The sequence below is a fragment of the Bubalus bubalis genome, chromosome X (genome assembly GCF_019923935.1).
Source record: "Bubalus bubalis isolate 160015118507 breed Murrah chromosome X, NDDB_SH_1, whole genome shotgun sequence".
Classification (NCBI taxonomy): Eukaryota; Metazoa; Chordata; class Mammalia; order Artiodactyla; family Bovidae; genus Bubalus; species Bubalus bubalis.
The window spans coordinates 70560126-70584789 of NC_059181.1; the positions used below are offsets into that span (position 1 = coordinate 70560126).

General features: G+C 36.8%; 1 protein-coding gene across 8 annotated transcripts in view; it reads left to right on the top strand.

The window, feature by feature from the left end:
- Positions 1-24664, top strand: part of TENT5D (terminal nucleotidyltransferase 5D) — a 76000-nt gene that overhangs the window by 38511 nt on the left and 12825 nt on the right. Inside the window, exon 3 of one of the 8 annotated variants that reach the window (XR_006548637.2) lies at positions 9210-9442. The exons of 6 other annotated variants lie outside the window; for them this stretch is intronic. The gene's annotated coding sequence lies outside the window, so the exon portion shown is untranslated. Of the gene's footprint in view, positions 1-2075; positions 2660-9209; positions 9443-24664 lie in introns of those variants that run through there. One more of the 8 variants, XR_006548638.2, reaches the window with a different exon arrangement.

Genomic DNA, 24664 nt, shown 5'->3' on the forward strand with positions numbered 1-24664 from the left:
ATACTTTTCTAAAAATTCATCCATTACTTCCACGTTGTCCATTTTATTGTCATTTGGTTGCTGTATATATAATAGTCTCTTATGATCGTTTGTATTTCTGTGTTGTCTATTGCAATTTCTCCATTTTTGTTTCTAATTTTGTTGATTTGATTCTTCTCCCTTTTTTGCTTCATGAGTCTAGCTAATGGTTTGTCTATTTTATTTATCTTCGCAAAGAACCAGCTTTTAGTTTTGTTAATTTTTGCTATAGTCCCCTTTGTTTCTTTATCATTTGTTTCTGCCATAATTTTTTTTAGATTTCTTTCCTTCTACTAACCCTGGGATTCTTTATTTCTTCTTTTTCTAGTTGCTTTTGGTGTAAAGTTAGGTTATTTATTTGATTTTTCTCTTGTTTCTTGAGGTAAGCTTGTATTGCTATGAACCTTCCCTTTAGCACTGTTTTTACTGAATCCCATAGGTTTTGATTTGTCATCCAGTTAAGTTATTTGGTTTTTTGTTGTTGATTTGTTTGTATATTTTGTAAATTAAGCCCTTGTCTGTAACATCATTTGCAAATATTTTCTTCCATTCCATAGATTGTCTTTTCATTTCGTGTGGTTTCCTTTGCTATGCAAAACCTCATAAGTTTGATTAGGTTCCATTTGTTTATTTATTTATTTATTTTTTTCCCCACAAAGTAGAAGATCTCTGTGGTAGATCTACTAAGATACTGAATAAATGAACTATCTTATCCATCATAACTAAGAAATTGTTTCTTGTCAATTCAGTTTATTCCACTATCTATTTTAGTAGAGAGCCTGACTTTCTCTTCAATCTTATCACTCATGTCTCTACATAGCGTAAAATGTTTTCCTCTTTAGCTTCTTTTTCTCCAAGCACAAATATTCACATTTATATCAAATTCTGAAAGTTAGTCTCAACACCCTCATTACAGTCCATACCTACTGTTTGGCCTTAAAGAAGTCATTTACCCTTTTTGAAACTCATTTTTTCCTGATATAAATTGAAAAGATTGCATATTTTTGTACATCTATACTTGCTTGCTTTACACACACACACACACACAGACACACACACACACAGAGACCTAACATTTGGTCTGTTACTAAATACTGAATACCCAGTATTCAAGGTACTGTCCTAAGTACTTTATATATACCTTATGTGTGTGTCTGCTAAGTCACTTCAATCATGTCTGAGTCTTTGTGACCCTATGGACTGTAGCCTGCCAGGCTCCTCAGTTTATGGGATTCTCCAGGCCAGAATACTGAACTGTGGTGCAATTTCCTACTCCAGGGGATCTTCCCAACGTAGGAATAAAACCCACGTCTCTTATGTCCCCTGCATTGGCCGGCAGGTTATTTCCCACTAGTGCCACCTGGGAAGCCCATATAATTTATATAATCTTCAAAATACCCTATGAAGTATAAATATTATTCTCATTTTACAGATATTGAATCTTATTCAGAGGGTTAGAAAACAACTACCTTAAGGCAAAACAGCTAGTACGTGCTAGAACCTGGAAGTAAATCCAGATAGACTTCAGAATCTCACACCCACTTTTACTGTTGTGTTATACTACCTCTTCAAAGTTTATTAACTCTACATTTTTGGCTTTCCATTTTCTATGCATTTCTCCCCCCATCCGCCTCCACTCTTCCCCCTTCTCCTCTTTCCTTATTTTCTTTCCTCCTCAGGTCTTGATTTTGTCTTATCTCTGTAATGTTGTCCCCTTTCTTCTTTCATTTGGGTTTCTGATTCCATACAACACTGGTTCAAAATTCTCATTTTCAAGGATGTGTTTCTTGGTAAACACCACCATATTCTAAACATTCCTTTATGGACATTTATATAATTATTTATTTATTTATTTTTTACTCTTTTTATTTTTTTTTTAATTTTATTTTATTTTTAAATTTTACATAATTGTATTAGTTTTGCCAAATATATAATTATTTTAAGTGTTATTCTCTTATTTGTTTATTTATTTATGGCTGCATCGGGTCTAGGGTGAGCAGGGGCTACTCTTTGTTGCTGTGCTCTGACTTCTCATTGCAGGGCTTCTCTTGTTACAGCTCACAGGCTCTAGAGCAGGAACCTGGACCAGGGATTAAACCCATGTTCCTGTCAATGCAAGGGGGATTCTTAACCTCTGAACCACCAGGGAAGTCCTATACAATGTTTTAGTACTGCATTACTTGGTTCATTTCTGTTTGCTTGTTTTTAATTGGATTTCCATCATTGCCAGGTATAGTTTTGTCTCATCTGCAGTTTATGCACTTTATTTTCACAAATGTGAAAAAAAAAAAAAAACCTTTAGTAGAATTACAACTTAAATTCATGGGCGAACTCACTAAAGAAACACACGAGGAAATATTTTCTAATATAATTACCCAGTAGTTCATCTCTTTTGTCGGAGAAGGCAATGGCACCCCACTCTAGTACTCTTACCTGGAAAATCCCATGGATGGAGGAGCCTGGTAGGCTGCAGTCCATGGGGTCGCAAAGAGTCAGACACGACTGAAGTGACTTAGCTTAGGTTAGCTTTCATCTATTTTGTAAATGTTTTGTTTGCTTATGGAAAAACCAAACTGTATATTTGTTTGCACCATATTTTGTACAAACAGATATATAAACAAAAATTGTCATTAATCAATGGAAAAATTTTAGTATGTAATAAAGGTTGTGTTTTTAGTTGAATCTCATATATTTCATCTTTTTTTATTTTTTATTTTTATTTTTTTAATTTTATTTTATTTTTAAACATTACAATTGAAGTTGATTTACACTTCATATGTTCTTTTTAGGACAAAAAAATGGTCTCTATTTCTCACAAACCATCTAACCTAGAAAATGCAATGAGCATATAGAGTAGTGGTCCTCACTCTTTGCTGCACATGAGAATCATCTGGGAGCCTGTAGTATTCTCAGTGACCAGGCCAATTCTATCAGAATCTTTCCTAGTGGACCCAAGCATCAGTGCATTTTAAACTCTGAAGGTGCTTGTTGCAGCAGGTGCTCAGTGAAGGCTTCTAAAAAAGATAAAATATGATGCAGGGAACCCAAAGCCAATGCTTTTTGATAATCTGGAAGGATGAGGTGGGGAGGGATGTGGGAGAGTGGTTCAGGAGGGAGGAAGCACATGTATGCCTGTGGCTGATTCATGCTGATGTATGGCAAAAGCAAAAAAATATTGTGAAGTAATCATCCTCCAATTAAATAATTTTTTTAGAGAATAGATAATTATATTGTAATTAGCCTCCAATTAAAATAAATTAATTAATTTTAAAAAGAATAGATAATTATAATGAATAAAAGAATAGATAATTATGCTGAAGAGGATTTGTGTTCCCATGTACCTTCATTAAATCCCTGGTAGCCCATTAACTAACTTATTTTAGTCAAGTTACTCTTCTGCATCTTGGTTTGCATATTGTAAACTAGAAATAGTATATATCGAGTGGGGTTGCTGTGAGATAATTGGGACAGTATGTGTAAAACATTGAGAACCGTGCCTGTGAATATTAATTGTTCAATACTAGCTTCCTCTTAATGCATAGATGTTTACTTCATGTTTAAAATGAGTTTGGTTTTGTCACAATGCTGTGATCACATTATTTTGATGTGTTACAAAATAGAAAGTGAAAAGTGAAGTCGCTCAAGTGGTGTCTGACTCTTTGCAATCCCATGGACTGTAGGCTACCAGGCTTCTCCATCCATCAGATTTTCCAGGCAAGAATACTGGAGTGGTTTGCCATTTCCTTCTCCAAGGGATCTTCCTGACACAGGAATTAAACTTGCATCTCCTGCATTGCAGGTGGATTCTTTGCTGCTGAAACATTGGGGAAGCCCTTCCCTTTGCTTTATACTTCCTCAAAACCATTTGTGCTATATTTATTGTAGTCATATGCTTCTCTTTAAAAGTCTTTGTAAATATTACCTATTACTGATTCAAGAGGCTACAACTACCTGTGTGTGAAATTAAGCAGCAATATTGGGGGCATATATAACATAGAGAAATATTGTTAATTCTTTGTGAATCATTCAACAATCAATTCAATTTAAATTATTGGGACTAGGGCCAGACATCCTGGAATGTGAAGTCAAGTGGGCCTTAGGAAGTATCACTACCAACAAAGCTAGTGGAGGTGATGGAATTCCAGTTGAGCTATTTCAAATCCTAAAAGATGATGCAGTGAAACTGCTGCACTCAATATGCCAGCAAATTTGGAAAACTCAGCAGAGGATACAGGACTGGAAAAGGTCAGTTTTCATTCCAATCCCAAAGAAAGGCACTGCCAAAGAATGCTCAAACTACCACACAATTGCACTCATCTCACACGCTAGTAAAGAAAAACTCAAAATTCTCCAAGCCAGGCTTCAGCAATATGTGAACTTTGAACTTCCAGATGTTCAAGCTAGTTTTAGAAAAGGCAGAGGAACCAGAGATCAAATTGCCAACATCTACTGGATCATCGAAAAAGCAAGAGAGTTCCAGAAAAATATCTGTTTCTGCTTTATTGACTATGCTAAAGTCTTTGACTGTGTGGATCAGAATAAACTGTGGAAAATTCTGAAAGAGATGGGAATACCAGACCACCTGACCTGCCTCTTGAACAACCTATATGCAGGTCAGGAAGCAACAGTTAGAACTGGACATGGAACAACAGACTGGTTCCAGATAGGAAAAGGAATATGTGAAGGCTGTATATAGTCACCCTGCTTATTTAACTTATATGCAGAGCACATCATGAGAAACTCTGGACTGGAAGAAGCACAAGCTGGAATCAAGATTGCCAGGAGAAATATCAATAACCTCAGATACGCAGATGACACCACCCTTATGGCAGAAAGTGAAGAGGAACTAAACTAAAACCTCTTGATGAAAGTGAAAGAAGAGAGTGAAAAAGTTGGGTTAAAGCTCAACATTCAGAAAACTAAGATCATGGCATCCAGTCCCATCACTTCATGGCAAATAGATGGGGAAACAGTGGAAACAGTGGCTGACTTTATTTTTGGGGGCTCCAAAATCACTGCAGATGGTGATTGCAGCCATGAAATTAGAAGACGCTTACTCCTTGGAAAGAAAGTTATGACCAACCTAGACAGTATTTTAAGAAGCAGAGACATTACTTTGCCAGCAAAGGTCCGTCTAGTCATGGCTATGGTTTTTCCAGTGGTCATGTATGGATGTGAGAGTTGGACTATAAAGAAAACTGAGCATCAAAGAATCGATGCTTTTGAACTGTGGTGTTGGAGAAGACTCTTGAGAGTCTCTTGGACTGCAAAGAGATCCAACCAGTCCATCCTAAAGGAAATCAGTCCTGGGTGTTCATTGGAAGGACTGATATTGAAGCTGAAACTCCAATATTTTGGCCACCTGATGCAAAGAGCTGACTCATTTGAAAAGACCCTGATGTTGGGAAAGATTGAAGGCAGGAAAAGGGGACAACAGAGGATGAGATGGTTGGATGGCATCACTGACTCAATGGACATGAGTTTGGGTGAACTCTGGGAGTTGGTGATGGACAGGGAGGCATGGCATGCTGCGGTTCATGGGGTCACAAAGAGTCGGACATGACTGAGTGACTGAACTGAACTGAACAGTAGAAACTAACACAACATTGTAAAGCTTCTATATTCCAATAAATATTAATTTTAAATAGGTGATTAAAAATAGAAAAATACTTTAATATCAGTATAGTGGATTTGTTTTATGTTAATCTTTTAAAAGCTAATCTCCTTTGTTGTAAAGAGTCATTTATCTGATATTCAAACATTTCTTCCGTTTAACTTTAGTTTGTCTATAAATTAAGTAAAATTGATATAATATTTTATTTAAAGTAATATATGATCCTTTTGTAGTAAAATCATTTATTTTTAACCTTCCATATGATATATGCACAGAGGGAACAAAGTATTCCAGGGTGTGTTTCTTCAAATTTTAGCACTAGTAGGATTCAAGGTAATTTTTTTTTTTATCTTAGTTGTATTTTTTACTGTTGCTTAAATATTTAAGTGAACACATGTCACTTTTACTAATGTGAAATCACTGTGCTAAAAAATCAATTAAATGCATTTTAAACTGATTCTTTCTTAGACTTAAAAAAGTTGAATCTACCACAAAAATCAGTATGAGAACAATGTGAAATACCTTTAATAGACTCTTAATTACTAACATGCTATTATTTTCCTTTCTTAAACCAGAAATTTCTGAGTGTTTTACGAAGTGGAATCTTAAGTTTTAGAGACCTTGGTATCCTTTACTAGCAATACTTCTCATTGAATTCATTGAATCTAAGTAAATGTCTGTGTGCTTCCTAATAGCAAAGAGTTTCTCAACCTTGGCACTATTGATATTTAGGCTGGATAATTCATTTTTGTTGGAAGCTGCCTTGTGCTTTGTAAGATATTTAGATTCCTAGCCTCTACCCACTAGGTACCAGTAATAATTCCCTGTCCACAATTGTGACAACCAAATAAATCTCCAGAAATTGCCAGATATACTCTGGGGGTGGGGGAAATTATTCTTTATTGAAAAGGACCACTGTGATAATAGCACTTTGGAGGAACTATTTATTTTTCCATGGTTTTAATAATTGAAGAAAAGTTATGGTATTTTATCTCTCTGACTCTATCATTAGCCGTAACTGAGGGAGAACGTCAATAAATTCTTGCCCCAAACCTTCCTCTAACATTATTATATGATCATATTATATCACATTATACTTTCAATTTACCATCATATATCTTGCTATTTTCATGCTTAATTCTGACCCCCCAATAGATTATAAAAGCTCAGAAGTTAAGAATGGTCATCTGCTTCATATATACATAACTTAGCTTTTTTACCTTACACATTATATAACTTCACCAAATGTTTATAGGTTCAGATCAACATATTCTTATTGAGAAAAGCATCATGTTAGTCCTGAGAATTCCATGGACAGAGAAGCCTGGCAGGCTACAGTCCATGGGGTCCCAAAGAGTTGGACACTACTGAGTGACTTTCACGTTCACTTTCAGGCCTTGAAGAGTATACATATATGGGAAAGACTATTCCTTCATAAAATATATTAGTATCAGAAGTAAAATAAATATGTTAAAAACTAATAGAAAGGAAAATATGCTGAAAGCCATAAAAAAGATACAAGCAAATGTCAAAGGTAAAATAGATCAGGAAAGGCTTCAAGGATGAAATGGTCTTGAAATGCACCTAAAGGATGGCGCCTAATGGTTTAAGGAGACTAGAGAGTAGAGAAGAGCTTTTATAGGCATAGTTTAAGGGAAGTGTTGAGGAGTAAGGAACAAATTATTGGAGATAAAAAAGCTTTTAAAAGTAGGTTTTGGAAATAGCAAAAAGTGATGATGTAAATGCCATTAGATCTTGCTTGGTTAAAGTCATGTTCTTTTTTTTTTTTTTTTTTTTTCTGCCAAACATAAAACTTTCTGCCATCGAAGAGATCATGATGTTTTATGTAAAGAATTTGTATTAATTTGCTAGAAGTTTTATTAGTATAGTGAACTTTTGGAATAATATTAAAGCAAAGGGGTTCTCATGCAGCTTTACCTTTTATCTAATGTTTTAAAAAGTTATTTAAAATCATCCATTATGAGTTTTATATAGTTTTTCTTTCTGTGTATTTCTCTATTTAATTTAAAATTATTAATATACACAGTGAACCATGATTTTGTTTACTAAATATTCTCTGTTCATTTTTCTCTCACATTTAATGTGAATTTGTTCATCCAAGTGGCAGTAGAGAATAACACAGCTCTGGTGTATAGACTAATTTGGAAATAGAAAATAGCTATTAAATTGTAGTTCCCCTTTTCCCATAGGAAAAACAGCAAAAATATTTCTGTTCAACAAAAGTATTTAAAATGTCGTTAAATAAAGCATACAGGAACCTAAACTAAGCTTTGGGTGCAAATAAAAGCCAGTGACAAACTCATGCTTTTAGTTATAGTGCTTTTGAGTCGCTTTCAAAGTGTAGGCCAAGGACGCCTAAGAGGCCCAAAGATACTTCTGGAGATCCCTGAAATCAAACTGTTTTCATAATACTAAAACACTATTTGCATTATGTACTATGTTGGCATTTGCACAATGATGCAAGAACAATAAGTAAAACTACTAGTGCCTTAGCATGAATCAAAGCACTAATACTAAACTGTAGTAGTAATTTGTATTATTCATCACAATGCACTCAGAGGAGGAAGAAAAGCCAGTTTTGCTTAATGCCTTTCATTAAGCAGTAAAAATATTAATTTTATTAGATTTAGACCCTTGAGTATACATCTCTCTAATAATTGGTACAACAGGATGGAAAGTAGGCAGAAACCACTTCTTTCACTTACCAGGGATATGGTGGTTATCTCCAGAAAAAAACAGTTATAAGATTGTTTGAATTGTGAAACTTTCCTCACTGCCTTTTTCGTGGAACACCATTTTTACTTGGAAGAACTGGTGACAAACAATGGTCATTCTGATTTGGTTGTTTGACAGATTTCTGTTTTTCAAAAATGAATGATTTGAATTTTTCATTTCAAGAAAGACAGCTGATGATGTTCATTGCTGATAACAAAATGTAACCCTTTAAGCAAAAATTGGAATTTTGGAATTTTTAAACAATTTCTCAGTTTTCAGGTTTACAATATTACATTAGTTTCAAGATATACAGGAAATGACTCAGTTATACATAAATATTTTCAAGTTACTTTTTTATTATAGGTTATTGCAAACTATTAAATATAATACCTTGTGCTATGTGATTAATCCTTGTTGCTTATCTATTTTATGTATAGTGGCTTGTTAAGTCTATACTAATTTATCCCTTCTCCTCTTTTTCCCCTTTGATAACTGTAACTTTGGTTTCTATGTCTATGAGTCTGTTATGTATAATTTATACATTCATTTGCATTATTTTTTTAGATTCTACATGTAAGTAATACCACATAATATTCATCTTTGTCCAATTTTCCTCACTTACTATGATATCATGGTCTATCCATGCTGCTTCAAAATGGCAATATTTCATTATTTTCATGGCCAAATAATATTTCGTTGTGCATATATACCATATCTTCTTAAACCAATGTTCTGTTGATGAGCACTTGAGTTGTTTACATCTCTTGGCTATTGTAAATAGTGATGCTATGAACATTGAAGTGCATGTCTCTTTTCGAATTAGAGTTTTTCTCTTTTTCAGATAAATGCCCAGGATTGGGATGGCTAAACCACATAGTAACTCTATTTTAGTTTAGTTTTTTTTTTTTTTCGTTATCTTTTTTAATGAGCCTCAATACTGCTTTCCATGGTGGCTACACCAGTTTACATTCTCACCAACAGTACACAAGGGTTCCCTTTTCTCCACAACCTGCTCAACATTTATTGTTTATAGACATTTTGATGATAGCCATGTGGACAAAAGATGCTTACTCCTTGGAAAAAAGTTATGATCAATCTAGACAGCATATTAAAAAGCAAAGACATTACTTTACCAACAAAGGTCCATCTAGTCAGACCTACGGTTTTTCCAATAGTCATGTATGGATGTGAGAGTTGGACTATAAAGAAAGCTGAGCACTGAAGAATTGATGCTTTTGAACTGTTGTGCTGGAGAAGACTCTTGAGAGTCCCTTGGCCTGCAAGGATATCCAACCAGTCCATCCTAAAGGAAATCAGTCCTGAATATTCATTGGAAGGACTGATGTCGAAGCTGAAACTCCAATACTTTGGCCACCTGATGCAAGGGGCTGACTCATTTCAAAAGACCCTGAGGCTGGGAAAGATTGAAGGCGGGAGGAGAAGGGGATGACAGAGGATGAGATGGTTGGATGGTGTCACCAACTCAATGGACATGAGTTTGAGTAAACTCCAGGAATCAGTGATGGACAGGGAGGCTTGCTGTGCTGCAGTCCATGAGATCACAAAGAGTTGGACACGACTGAGCACCTGAACTGAACTGATTGTGAACAGTGTGAGGTGATACCTCGTTGTGGTTTTGATTTGCATTTCTCTAAGAATTACCAGTGTTAAGCATCTTTTTATGTGTTTGTTGGCCATCTGTATGTATTCTTTGGAGAAATGTCTATTAAAGTATTCTGCCCATTTTTTGATTGGGTTTTTTTTTTTTTTATATTGAGTTATATGAGCTCTTTGTATATTTTGGATATTAACTTCTTGTTAGTTGCATCATTTTCAAGTATTTTCTCCCATTCTAAGGGTCGTCTTTTTGTTTCATTGATAGCTTCCTTGGCTGTGCAAAAGCTTTTAAGTTTGATCAGGTCCCACATGTTTATTTTTCCTTCTATTTATTTTGCCTTAGGATATTGATCTAATCTAATTATATTGCTACAATTTATACTGGAGAATGTTTTGCCTATTTCATGTATCATATTTAGGCCTTTAAACCATTTTATTTTTGTATATGGTGTGAGGAAATGTTCTAATTTCATTGAATTACATGTAGCTGTCTGGCTTTCTAACATAGCTTTTTGAGGAGACTCTTTTCTCCACTGTATGTTCTTGCCTTCTTTGTTGTAGATTTATTAGCCATAGTTATGTAGGTTTATTTCTGGGCTTTCTATTCTGTTCCATTGATCTACATGTATGTTTTTTTATGCCAGCATTATGCTGCTTTTATTACTGCAGCTTTGTAGTATAGTCTGAAGTCCAGAAGGGTTGTGCCTCCAGCTTTATTATTTTTCCCTTTTGATTAATTTCACAATTCTGGGTCGTTTGTGATTCCATACAAATTTTTGGATTTTTTGTTCTAGTTCTGTGGGAAAGTGTCATGAATACTTTATAGAAGTTATGCTAAATCTGTAGATTGCTTATGATAATATGGCCATTTTGACATTACGAATTCTTCCAATTCAAGAGCATGGGATACATTTCCATTTCTTTGAATTATCTTCAATTTCCTTGATCAATGGCTCATAATTTTCAGCATATAGATATTTCATCTCCATGGTTAAGTTTACTCCTAGATATACTTTAAAGTGATTTTAAATGGGATTGCTTTTTATTTTCTCTTTCTGGTTTTTTTTTTAATTTAATTTTATTTTTTAATTTTACAATATTGTATTGGTTTTGCCATATATCAAAATGAATCCGCCACAGGTATACATGTGTTCCCCATCCTGAACCCTCCTCCCTCCTCCCTCCCCATACCATCCCTCTGGGTCATCCCAGTGCACCAGCCCCAAGCATCCAGTATCGTGCATCGAACCTGGACTGGTGACTCGTTTCATATATGATATTATACATATTTCAATGCCATTCTCCCAAATCATCCCACCCTCTCCCTCTCCCACAGAGTCCAAAAGACTGTTCTATACATCAGTGTCTCTTTTGCTGTCTCGTATACAGTGTTATTGTTACCATCTTTCTAAATTCCATATATATGTATTAGTTTACTGAATTGGTGTTTTTCTTTCTGGCTTACTTCACTCTGTATAATCGGCTCCAGTTCCATCCACCTCATTAGAACTGATTCAAATGTATTCTTTTTAATGGCTGAGTAATACTCCATTGTGTCTATGTACCACAGCTTTCTTATCCATTCATCTGCTGATGGACATCTAGGTTGCTTCCATGCCCTGGCTATTATAAACAGTGCTGTGATGAACATTGGGATACACGTGTCTCTTTCCCTTCTGGTTTCCTCAGTGTGTATGCCCAGAAGTGGGATTGCTGGATCATAAGGCAGTTCTATTTCCAGTTTTTTAAGGAATCTCCACACTGTTCTCCATAGTGGCTGTACTAGTTTGCATTCCCACCAACAGTGTAAGAGGGTTCCCTCTGGTATTTCATTGTTAGTGTAAAGAAATGCAGCAGATTTCTGTATATTAATCTCGTATTTTGCCATCTTGCTAAATTAATTAGTTCCAAGTCTTTGTGTGGAACTCAGTTTTCATCTCTAGTGGGTAAATCTGGATAAATATAATCCATGTAAACAAAAGCTTTTCAGTTCCTCAATTCTTTAGAGTGCATAAACATCCTGAAGCCAAAATGCTTTGAGTATTGCTGGTCCACTGCATTAACTACCTTAGAGATACCAAGGGAATATTTCATGAAGAGATGGGCACAATGAAGAACAGAAAGAGTATGGACATTACAGAAACAGAAGATATTAAGAAGAGATGGCAAGAACACACAGAAAAGCTGTACAAAAAAAGATCTTAATGAAACAGATAACTACGATGGTGTGATCACTCACCAAGAGCCAGACATCCTGGAGTGAGAAATCAAGTGGGCTTTAGGAAGCATCACTATAAACAAAACTAGTGGAGGTGATGGAATTCCATCCGAGCTCTTTCAAATCCTGAAAGATGATGCTGTGAAAGTGCTGTACTCAATATGCCAGCAAATTTGGAAAATTCAGCAGTGGCCACAGGACTGAAAAACATCAGTTTACATTCTAATGCCAAAGAATGTTCAAACTAGTGCACAATTTTGCTCATCTCACATGCTAGCAAGGTAATGTTCAAAATCCTTAAAGCTATGCTTCAACAGTATGTGAACTGACAACTTAGAGATGTACAAGCTGTATTTAGAAGAAGCAGAGGACCCAGAGATCAAATTGCCAGCATCTATTGGATCATAGAAAAAGCAAAGGAATTCTAGAAAAAACATTGACTTCTCATTCATTGACTACACCAAAACCTTTGACTGTGTGGATCACAACAAACTAAAAATTTCTTAAAGAGTTGAGAGTACCAGCCCACCTTATCTGCCTCCAGAGTAACCTGTATGCAGGTCAAGAAGTAACAGATAGAACCAGACTCCTTTCACATTTGGGAAAGGAGTACATCAAGGCTGTATATTGTCACCCTGATTATCTAACTAGTATGCAGAGTACAGCATGCAAAATGCCAGGCTGGATGAATCAGAAGGTGGAATCAAGATTGCCAGGAGAAATATCAACAACCTAAGATATGCAGATGATACCACTTTAATGGTAGAAATTGAAGAGGAACTAAAGTGCCTCTTGATGAGGGTGAAAGAGGAGGGTGGAAAAGCTGGTTTAAAATTCAACATTCAAATAACTAAGAACATGTCATCCAGTCCCATCACTTCATGGCAAATACATGGGGAAAAAGCAGAAACAGTGACAGATTTCATTTTCATGGTCTCCAAAATCACTGCAGAAATTGACTACAGTCATGAAATTAAAAGACACTAGCTCATTGGAAGAAAAGCTATGACAAGAGTGTATTAAAAGCAGAGATATCACTTTGCCAACAAAGGTACATATACTTTGTTTTTTCCAGTAGTCATGTATGGATGTGAGGGTTGGACCATAAGGAAGGCTGAGCACCAAAGAATAGATGCTTTCAAATTGTGGTGCTATAGTTGACTCTTGAGAGTCTCTTGGAGGGCAAGGAGATCACACCAATCAGTCTAAAAAAGAAACCAGCCCTGAATGTGCATTGGAAGGACTGACACTAAAACAAGCTCCAATACTTTGGCAACCTGATGCAAAGAGCCAACTCATTGGAAAAGACCCTGATACTGGCAAAGATTGAGGACAAGAGGAGAAGGGGGTAACAGAGAATGAGATGGTTGGATGGCATCACTGACTCAATAGATATGAGTTTGAGCAAACTAATGGAGATAATGAAGTACAGGGAAGCCTGGTGTGCTGCAGTTCATGGGGTTGCAAACAGTCACACACAACTTTGCAACTGAACAACAACAACAAATTCATCTGTATATGTTATTTTTTTACTATTTTTTATTGAAGTCAAAATAACTTGAGAAATGTTTTTAATCCTTAATATGTCCAATGTAGCATTGTTTTATTTGAGACTTGGAAATCATAATTGTCTCATATAAAATGCTCATTTGAAAATACTCTTAACTATAATAGTGGTAATGATGCAACAGTAATATTCCTGGTCTCCTGGCAACAGTATCCATGTGATTGTTGCAAGTGAGGTACAGAGAATGTGAGGAGATCAGTTTATGGGGAACTCTGGAGAAGAAAGTTAGTCTTCAGAGAAGGTGGTGTTAAATTCAACAAAGTGTGCTAACAAAAGACCTGGTAGGAAATCTCATAGAAAGGGAATGTTATTACTTTTAGTTTCAGCTGTGTGTAAACATTGAAATTATGTTTTATTCAAAAACTTATTTTATTTAACTAAAGTATGTATACTGAATGTCTTAGAAAATTAGCTCTTTTATTAATAATTGTGTCAATATGGCTCTGGTAAAATTGAGCACAGTTAATGTGCTGAAAAAAGCATCAGTGATTATTTTAAGGTTTCAGTTTCTGTGCTAAGTCAACAGTAATAAATGGCAGATATAACACATGTTCATGCAGTATCAATAATTATGTTTATTTACAAAGCTAAGGCAAAGGAAATAAAAAAACCCCAGATTAATTGACTAACACATTGACATCTCAATAACCTGATAGTGAATGTTTTTTCAAAATTTAACTTCATAGATTTCTAAAATGAAGTATTAAAGTTCTGTACTTAATTTTTTCTTTAGATATCAAGTATGTTTAAGTACTACATATCAGTGAATGAAAGTTAAAACTAAGGTGATCAAGAATCAAGTATGTTTACGTGTGTGTGTGTGTGTGTGTGTGTGAGTTAATCGCTCAACCATATCTGACTCTTTGCAACTCCATGGATTGGGGCCTGCCAAGCTCCTTTGTCCATAGGATTTCCCAGGCAAGAATACTGGAGTAGGTTGCCATTCCCTTCTCCAGGATATCTTCCCAAGGCAGGGATAGAAGCCGGGTCTCACACATTGCACTCTTTATTGCCTGAGCCACTAGGGAACACTCATTTTTCTTCCTATAAAGCACTCATTCGTTATCTCTTTTGCACAGTCTTTCAGTACCTTGAAAGTGAAGTCTTATTTTTGTGCTAGTAGAACAATTAAATAATTTGTTAAATAATTGTTAATAACCTTTATTACAAACAAAGGTTAGAAATAGTCAGATTAATGCATTTAATATTACTAATCATAGCTTAGTATATTTCAGTAGTGTTCAGTTCAGTTGCTCAGTCATGTCTGACTCTTTGTGGAGCCATGGATTGCAGCACATCAGGCTTCCCTGTCCATCACCAACTCTCAGAGCTTACTCAAACTCATGTCCATTGAGTTGGTGATGCTATGCAACCATCTCATTGTCTGTCGTCCCAGTCTTCTGCCTTCAATCTTTCCCAGCATCAGGGTCTTTGCAAATGAGTCAGTTCTTCGCATCAGATGGCCAAAGTATTGGAGTTTCAGCTTCAGCATCAGTCCTTCCAATGAATATTCAGGACTGACTTCCTTTAGGATAGACTGGTTGGATCTCCTTGCAGTCCAAGGGACAATCAAGAGTCTTCTCCAATACCACAATACAAAAGTATCAATTCTTCAGCACTCAGCTTTCTTTATAGTCCAACTCTCACATCCATACATTACTACTGGAAAAACCATAGCTTTGACTAGATGGACCTTTGTTGGCAAAGTAATGTCTCTGCTTTTTAATATGCTGTCTAGGTTGGTCATAACTTTTCTTTCAAGGAGCAATAGTCTTTAAATTTCATGGCTGCAATCACCATCTGCAGTGATTTTGGAGCCCCCCAAAATAAAGTCTGTCACTGTTTCCATTGGTTCCCCATCTATTTGCCATGCAGTGATGGGACCAGATGCCATGATCTTTGTTTTCTGAATGTTGAGTTTTAAGCCAACTTTTTCACTCTCCTCTTTCACTTTCATCAAGGGGCTCTTTAGTTCTTCTTCACTTTCTACCATAAGGGTGGTGTCATCTGCATATCTAAGATTATTGATATTTCTCCCAGCAATCTTGATTCCAGCTTGTGCTTCATCCAGTCCAGCATTTCTCATGATGTACTCTGTATATAAGTTAAATAGCAGGGTAACATATACAGCTCTGATGTACTCCTTTCCCAATTTAGGAACCAGTTTGTTGTTCCATGTCTGGTTCTAACTGTTGCTTCTTGACCTGCATACAGATTTCTCAGGAGGCAGTTCAGGTGGTCTGGTATTCCCGTCTATTCAAGAATTTTCCACAGTTTGTTGTGATCCACACAGTCAAATGCTTTAGCATAGTTAATGAAGCAGAAATAGATGCATTTCTTGAATTCTTTAGCTTTTTATATGATCCAGTGGATGTTGGCAATTTGATCTCTGGGTCTGCTGCCTTTTTCTAAATCCAGTTTGAACATCTGGAAGTTCACAGTTCATATATTGTTGAAGCCTTACTTGGGGAATTTTGGACCTTACTAGCATGTGAGATGAGTGCAATTATGCAGCAGTTTGAGCATTCCTTGGGATTGCCTTTCTTTGGGATTGGAATGAAAACTGACCTTTCCCAGTCCTGTGGCCACTGCTGAGTTTTCCAAATTTGCTGGCATATTGAGTGCAGCACTTTCACAGCATCATCTTTTAGGATTTGAAATAGCTCAACTGGGATTCCATCACCTCCACTAGCTTTGTTCATAGTGATGCTTCCTAAGGCCGACTTGACTTCATATTCCAGGATGTCTGGCTCTAGGTGACTCATCCCACCATCGTGGTTATCTGGGTCATGAGGATCTTTTTTGTATAGTTCCTCTGTGTAGTCTTGCCACTTCTTCTTAATATCTTCTGCTTTTGTTAGGTCCATACCATTTCTGTCCTTTATTGAGCCCATCTTTGCATGAAATATTCCCTTGGTATCTCTAATTTTCTTGAAGAGATCTCTAGTCTTTCCCATTCTATTGCTTTCCTCTATTTCTTTGCATTGAACACTGAGGAATGCTTTCTTATCTCTCCTTGCTATTCTTTGGAATTCTGCATTCAAATGGGTAAATCTTTTCCTTTTCTCCATTGCCTTTCACTTCTCTTCCTTTCACAGCTACTTGTAAGGCCTCCTCAGATACCCATTAAAGTAATTCTACTTTAACCATTCATTAAAGTAGTTATACTTTAAACTGTCAAAGATAGAATTTTGAAATTGTGTCTTTAAGGAATGCCATCCACCTGTTTTCACTTATGAGAAGTGGCTCAAGATATAGAGAAAAACATAAGGACCTAAAATATTTCTAGCAAAACAAAGAACAGATGGTGTTAAAGTAAGGGAGCAAACTCATGATAAAGAGAGTTTAAAAACCCACTTTTTTTCAGAAATATTGCCTTCTGAATTTAAGTTTGTGTTTGTGTTGACAAAGATTGAAGTGGGTGAGTTACTCATTTGTGTGTGATAGGAGGAGTTGGATGAGTGAAAGGTAGGAATGACAAAAGCAATACACTATTTATGGGAATGAGAAGAAATCCCCCTTCTCTTTAGGGGAAGGAAGAAAAGGAGTATTACTCCACTGGAGAAAGTTTATCACTAAAGAAAAAAGGAAAGTAGTGGAGCGATCACCAGCCTGGTATAGGAGGTACTCATGACTCAATATTACAGATGACCTTTTGTGTGACTACGGATTACCATGGAAATGGTTTTACTTTACAGAGCAAGTTAAGCCTGGCAGGAAGGGGAATCTGTGGAGTGAGTGAATGGGACTAGAGTAGTGTATTGGGGGAAGTAATTTCAGCACCCATTTGCCTTTGAACAGCAGCGGTTTAGCAGCCCTGGCAGTTGCTGCAAGTGCTTGCTCGCTTTGTTCTTCCTTCCTTCCTTCCTTAATTTCTTTTCTTTTTCTTTCCTTCTCCCCTTATTTATTTATTTTTGTTTTAATTTCTTCATTTTTATCTCTCTCTATTTGACACACATCCCATTCTCCTGTGTGATTACCAGCAGACCCCCTCCAGAGCCTCACTCTAGTGCCACATCCCTGCCTGCTTCAGCTGCTCCTTGCCTGAAAGAAACTGAAGAGAGTAGCAGTTGTTTGAAGTGAGTTCTTGCAGCCTGCCAGAGGGTTCAGTGAGGGGAGAGGTGGGAGAGATGCAAACAAAGAGATTTTTTTTTCTTCTAAGCTGTGGCTTTTTCCTTGAGCATTCTGGTGAGTTCCTACTATCCTGCTTCTTCAGATAGTGTTCCTGAGTCATGTGGAAGGTGTATATGTCATTGACTATAATGCTGATGCCCCCTTCACTCTCTGGAGAATCCTTGATCCCTTCAGTGTTGGCAGTGTTATCCACAAAGGGATAAGAGATCTGGAATGATGAAGGGAATGCTTACCTGGTTACTGGATTTATTATGATAATAAATTTATTATTTTTTATCATGAGGAGCTGAACAGGGTCCAGTGTAGAAAGGATGGCTGAAGGCAATGGCACCCCACTCCAGTACTTTTGCCAAGAAAATCCCATGAACAGAGGAGCCTGGTAGGCTGCAGTCCATGGGGTCGCTAGAGTCAGACACGACTGAGTGACTTCACTTTCACTTTTCACTTTCATGCATTGGAGAAGGAAATGGCAACCCACTCCAGTGTTCTTGCCTGGAGAATCCCAGGGACAGGAAGCCTGGTGGGCTGCCGTCTATGGGGTCGCACAGAGTTGGACACGACTGGGGCGACTTAGCAGCAGTAGCAGCAGCAGGTAGCTTTAGCCTACAGCTTGCCCAGAAACCCATTGCACTTTAGAGTCGTCTCAGTGATATCCCCACCTAGTCACTCCCTCCAAAGGAAACTAGAGTTCTCTCTGGCCAGCTCCCTTCACTGAGATTGATGGCAGTTTGGAGAGTCAGCAAGTCTTTTCATTAGGTATGTCAGAAGTAAAATAGGCCTGATTTGGTGGCCCATTGAATTTGCATAGCTATCAACCTCTGTCAACCAAGTAAGGAAATATAGGAAAGAAGGAGGAGGCAGTGCCTCCAGCTCTCGTACTTCCCACTGTAAAGGATTGGCACTAAAACTGAAAGGGGTTGGGAGGCAATTTCTTTAGAATAATGCATGCTTTTAAAACTGAAAAGCAATAAACAGTATCCATAACAACACAAAAATAAAAATAAAAATGAATACAACAGTGTATGTATGTGGGTTGGGACAGAATGGGAAGAAAGTGATAAGATTTCTCAGGGATCAGGGGCAGAAGTTTAACCTGGGAAAAGGCAATTCATTTTCAGCTTCTATAAATCCTGCCTTTAAATTCACAACTGCTTCTCTTTGGGACCTTTGTGTTCTTTCCTCTAGGTGACTGCCATGTTTAACTTTACTGTCCCAATGTACTTTCCACCTGAGCTTTTCCACTCAAAAGACCGTCTTGTAGCATGGTGTCACCCATATATAAGAATTTCATGAACAAGTTATTTCCCTTTCATCAGTGGCAAAAACTGAGAATTCATGTAAATTTTCAGTCAGTAAGAACACTGAATTTTAGAATGTCAAATGGAGTTAAGCATAGTATTTGAAGAGAGATGGTCATAAAATGGAGAGAATGACAGATCAGGATATGAATAACACTGAAATAGAAACTGTGCCTTGTTCTAGGTCTGAATGAAAGCTTGCACACTTCCACTATTTTCTGGTACAAGAGAAATGGATGTTCTCTTTTCTTTCCCTCCATGAGTCAAGCCTAATTAAAATAAGCACAGCAACATCTCTTAGCATTTTATCACTTCTAGTAGTTGAAAATTTTTATTAAATACATTTTAAAATTGGCTTAAAATGTCATTTTAAAAATTATGAAAATTAAAAAATAAAAACTTTTTCTAAAGCTTCATAATCATCTGAGGTACATTTGTAAGAAGTTATAAATTTGGAAAATGAAAGTGAATCTTTGCAAATGCAATAGTTTTGTGAGTTGGCCTAAACTGCAACTGTTTTAGTATTAGGAATAATGTGACTCATTCTTCAGATTTTAAAATAACTGTCTATTAGAGCAACTGATAAACACATTATGATTATGGTGTTTATAAAAAATTTCATAGATTTCCCACAGAGCTTAATGTTAGTACTAGTTTTTATAGAAAATGTCATTTGTCTACAATTTGACTCAAAACACAGGTTTATTTCTATCCTTATATGTAAAACATGCTCCAATTTTACTGGAACAAGTAAGTAATGAATCTCATTTTTTTTGTTAATTTTATTTTATTTATTAACTTTACAATATTGTATTGGTTTTGCCATATATCAAAATGAATCCGCCACAGGTATACATGTGTTCCCCATCCTGAACCCTCCTCCCTCCTCCCTCCCCATACCATCCCTCTGGGTCATCCCAGTGCACCAGCCCCAAGCATCCAGTATTGTGCATCGAACCTGCACTGGCGACTTGTTTCATATATGGTATTATACATGTTTCAATGCCATTCTCCCAAATTATCCCACCCTCTCCCTCTCCCACAGAGTCCAAAAGACTGTTCTATACATCAGTGTCTCTTTTGCTGTCTCGTATACAGGGTTATTGTTACCATCTTTCTAAATTCCATATATATACATTAGTATACTGTATTGGTGTTTTTCTTTCTGGCTTACTTCACTCTGTATAATCGGCTCCAGTTCCATCCACCTCATTAGAACTGATTCAAATGTATTCTTTTAATGGCTGAGTAATACTCCATTGTGTCTATGTACCACAGCTTTCTTATCCATTCATCTGCTGATAGACATCTAGGTTGCTTCCATGCCCTGGCTATTATAAACAGTGCTGTGATGAACATTGGGGTACACGTGTCTCTTTCCCTTCTGGTTTCCTCAGTGTGTGCCCAGCAGTGGGATTGCTGGGTCATAAGGCAGTTCTATTTCCAGTTTTTTAAGGAATCTCCACACTGTTCTCCATAGTGGCTGTACTAGTTTGCATTCCCACCAACAGTGTAAGAGGGTTGCCTTTTCTCCACACCCTCTCCAGCATTTATTACTTGTAGACTTTTGGATCACAGCCATTCTGACTGGTGTGAAATGGTACCTCATAGTGGTTTTGATTTGCATTTCTCTGATAATGAGTGATGTTGAGCATCTTTTCATATGTTTGTTAGCCATCTGTATGTCTAGGAAAAACAAGTTCTTTGGAATTGTCTAACTTCAGTTTTACTTTATACACACTTTTAAAACTTCAGCCATCCCCAAGCATCCTTCAGGACTGTAAAGTAATTAGCCTCCAATTAAAATAAATAAATTTAAATGAAAAAAAAATCACTTCAGCCATCACATTTTAAAAACTTCAGTTATCACAGGCATAAAAATTAGTATGACAGCCAAAGAGAAAGAGTCTACCTCAAGGTGTTGCAACTAAGAATTTGTATTTAAAGATGCATTAGACTGCGTGAGGTCAACCTTAAGTACATATATCTTTATTTTCTTACATACTGCAACTAGTTGCATCTGTCATGTACAGGCCTATCTCATTTTATCATTCATTGCTTTATTGTACTTTAGAAATACCATATTTGTTTTATTACAAATTGAAGGTTTGTGGCAACCATTCTTTTTTAAAATTTATTTTTTAATTGAAGGATAATTGCTTTACAGAATTTTGTTGATTTCTGTCAAGCCAACATGAATCAGCCATAAATATACATATGTCCCCTCTCTCTTGAATCTCCCTCTCATCTCCCTCCCCATCCCACCCCTCTAAGGTTGACACAGAGCTTCTATTTGAGTTCCCTGAGAGGTACAACAAATTCCCATTGGCTATCTATTTTACATATGGTGATGTAAGTTTCCATGTTACTCTCTCTATACATTTCACCCTCTCCTCCCCTCTCCCTATGTCCATAAATCTGTTCTCTATGTCTGTGTCTCCATTGCTGCCCTGCAAATAAGTTACTCAGTACCATCTTTCTAGATTCGTTAGTATATATGCATTAGTATACAATGTTTTCTTTGGAAGGAATGATGCTAAAGCTGAAACTCCAGTACTTTGGCCACCTCATGCGAAGAGTTGACTCATTGGAAAAGACTCTGATGCTGGGAGGGATTGGGGGCAGGAGGAAAAGGGGACGACAGAGGATGAGATGGCTGGATGGCATCACTGACTCGATGGACTGAGTCTGAGTGAACTCAGGGAGTTGGTGATGGACAGGGAGGCCTGGGGTCATGGACAGGGAGGCCTGGCATGCTGCAATTCATGGGGTCAGGGGTCGCAAAGAGTCAGACACGACTGAGCGACTGAACTGAGCTGAACTGATACAATGTTTATCTTTCTCTTTCTGACTTTCTTCGCTCTGTATAATAGGCTCTAGGTTCATCAACCTCATTAGAAATGACTCAAATGTGTTCCTTTTTATTGTTGAGTGACGTTCCATTGTGTATATGTACCAGAACTTCTTTATCCATTCATCTGTCAATGGACATCTAGGTTGCTTCCACATTCTAGCTATTGTAAGTAGTGTTTCAATGAACAATGGGGTACATGTGTCTTTTTGAATGTTGGTTCCTCAGGGTATATGCCTAGGACCCATATATTGCAGGGTCATATGGTGGTTTTATTCCTAGTTTTTTTTTAAGGAATCTCCATACTGTCTTCCATAGTGGCTGTGTCAATTTACATTCCCACCAATGGTGCAAGAGGATTCCTTTTCTACACACCATCTCCAGCATTTATTGTCTGTAGACTTTTTGAAGGTGGCCATTCTGACCAGTGTGAAGTGATATCTCATTGTAGTTTTGATTTGCATTTCTCTAATAATGAGCCATGTTGAGCATTTTTTCATGTGTTTGTTAGCCATCTGTATGTCTTCTTTGGAGAAATCTCTGTTTAGGTCTTTTTTCCCACTTTTTGATTGGGTTGTTTATTTTTCTGGTATTGAGTTGTATGAGCTACTTGTATATTTTTGAAATTAATCCTTTGTCAGTTGTTTCATTTGCTATTATTTTCTCCCATTCTGAGGGTTGTCTTTTCACCTTGCTTATAGTTTCCTTTTCTGTGCAAAAGCTTTTAAGTCTAATAAGGCCCCACTTGTTTACTTTTGTTTTTATTTCCATTACCTTATGAGGTGGGTCATAGAGGATCTTGCTTTGATTTATGTCTTCTAGTGTCCTGCCTATGTAACCACGCTTTAAATGAGTATATTGGCATCATTTTTCCAACAGCAGTTTCTCACTTTCTGTACCTGTCACATTTTGTCAATTCTTGTAATATTTCAGACTTTTCATTGTTATTATATATGGTATACTGTGATTGGTGATCTTTGATGTTACTGTTATAATTGTCTTGGAGCACCAAGAACAGTGACCTTACAAGGCTATGAACTTAATTGATAAATGTTGTGTGTGTTCTGAGTGCTCCACTGAACAGACTTTTCCCCATATCTTTCCCCTCCTCAGACCTTCCTATTCCCTGAGACATAACAATGTTGAAATTAGGCCAATTAATAACCCTACAATGACTTCTCTAAGTGTTCACTTGAAAAAGTCACACATCTCTCACTTTAAATCAAAAGCTAGAAATGAGTAAGCTTAGTGAGGAAGGCAGGTAGAAAGTCCAGATTAATTGAAAGTTAGACTTCTTACACCAAACAACCAATTCATGAATGCAAAGGTAAAGTTCTTGAAATTTAAAATGCAGCTCCAGTGAAGAAATAGATTATAATAAAGCAAAACAGCCTTGTTGCTGATATGGAGAAATGTTTAGTCTGAATGTATTAAACAACTGATTTTCAATGTAGATGAAGCAGTTTTTGTATTAGTAAAAAAATGCCATAAAGGTCTTTCATAGCTGGAGAGAATCAGTGCTTGACTTCAAAAGTTCAAAGGGCAAAATTGACTCTCTTGTTTAGGGGCTAGTGGATATGGTGACTTTAACCTGAAGCCAATGCTGATTTACCATTCTGAAAATCCTAGGACCCTTAAGAATTATGCTAAATCTATTCTGCTTGCATCTATAAATGGAACAACAAAGCCTGGATGACAGTACACCTGTTTACAGAACGGTTTGCTGAGTATCTTAAGCCCATTGTTGAAACTTACCATTCAGAAAAAAAGTTTCCTTTCAAAATATTACTATTCATTTGCAATGTTCATGATCACCAAAGAGCTCTGATGGAGATATACAAGATTAATACTGTTTTCATGCCTGTCAAGGCTATGGTTCTTCCAGTGGTCATGTATGGATGTGAGAGTTGAACTGTGAAGAAAGCTGAGCACCGAAGAATTGATGCTTTTGGACTGTGGTGTTGGAGAAGACTCTTGAGAGTCCCTTGGACTGCAAGGAGATCCAGCCAGTCCATCCTAAAGGAGATCAGTCCTGGGACTGATGCTGAGCTGAAACTCCAGTACTTTGGCCACCTGATGTGAAGAGTTGACTCATTGGACAAGGCCCTGATACTGGGAGGGATTAGGGGCAGGAGAAGGGGACAACAGAGATGTGATGGCTGGATGACATCACCGACTTGATGGACATGAGTCTGAGTGAACTCTGGGAGCTAGTGATGGACAGGGAGGCCTGGCGTACTGCAATTCATAGGGTCACAAAGAGTCAGACACGACTGAGCAACTGAACTGAACACAATATCCATCCTGTAGCCCATAGACTTATTTTTATTTCATGTTTTTTTATTTAAGAAATGTATTTTTTAAGACTGTAGCCATCATAGTGGTTCTTCTGATGGATCTTGGCAAAGTAAATATAAAACCTTCTGGAAAGGATTCACCATTCTAGGTGCTATTAAGGACATTAGTGATTCATGGGAAGAAGTCACGATATTAACATTTAATAGGAGTTTGAAATAACCAACCCTCATGGGTGACTTTGAAGGGTTCACGATTTCAGTGAAGGAAGTAACTTCAGATATGGTAGAAATAGCAATAGACTTTGAATTAGAAG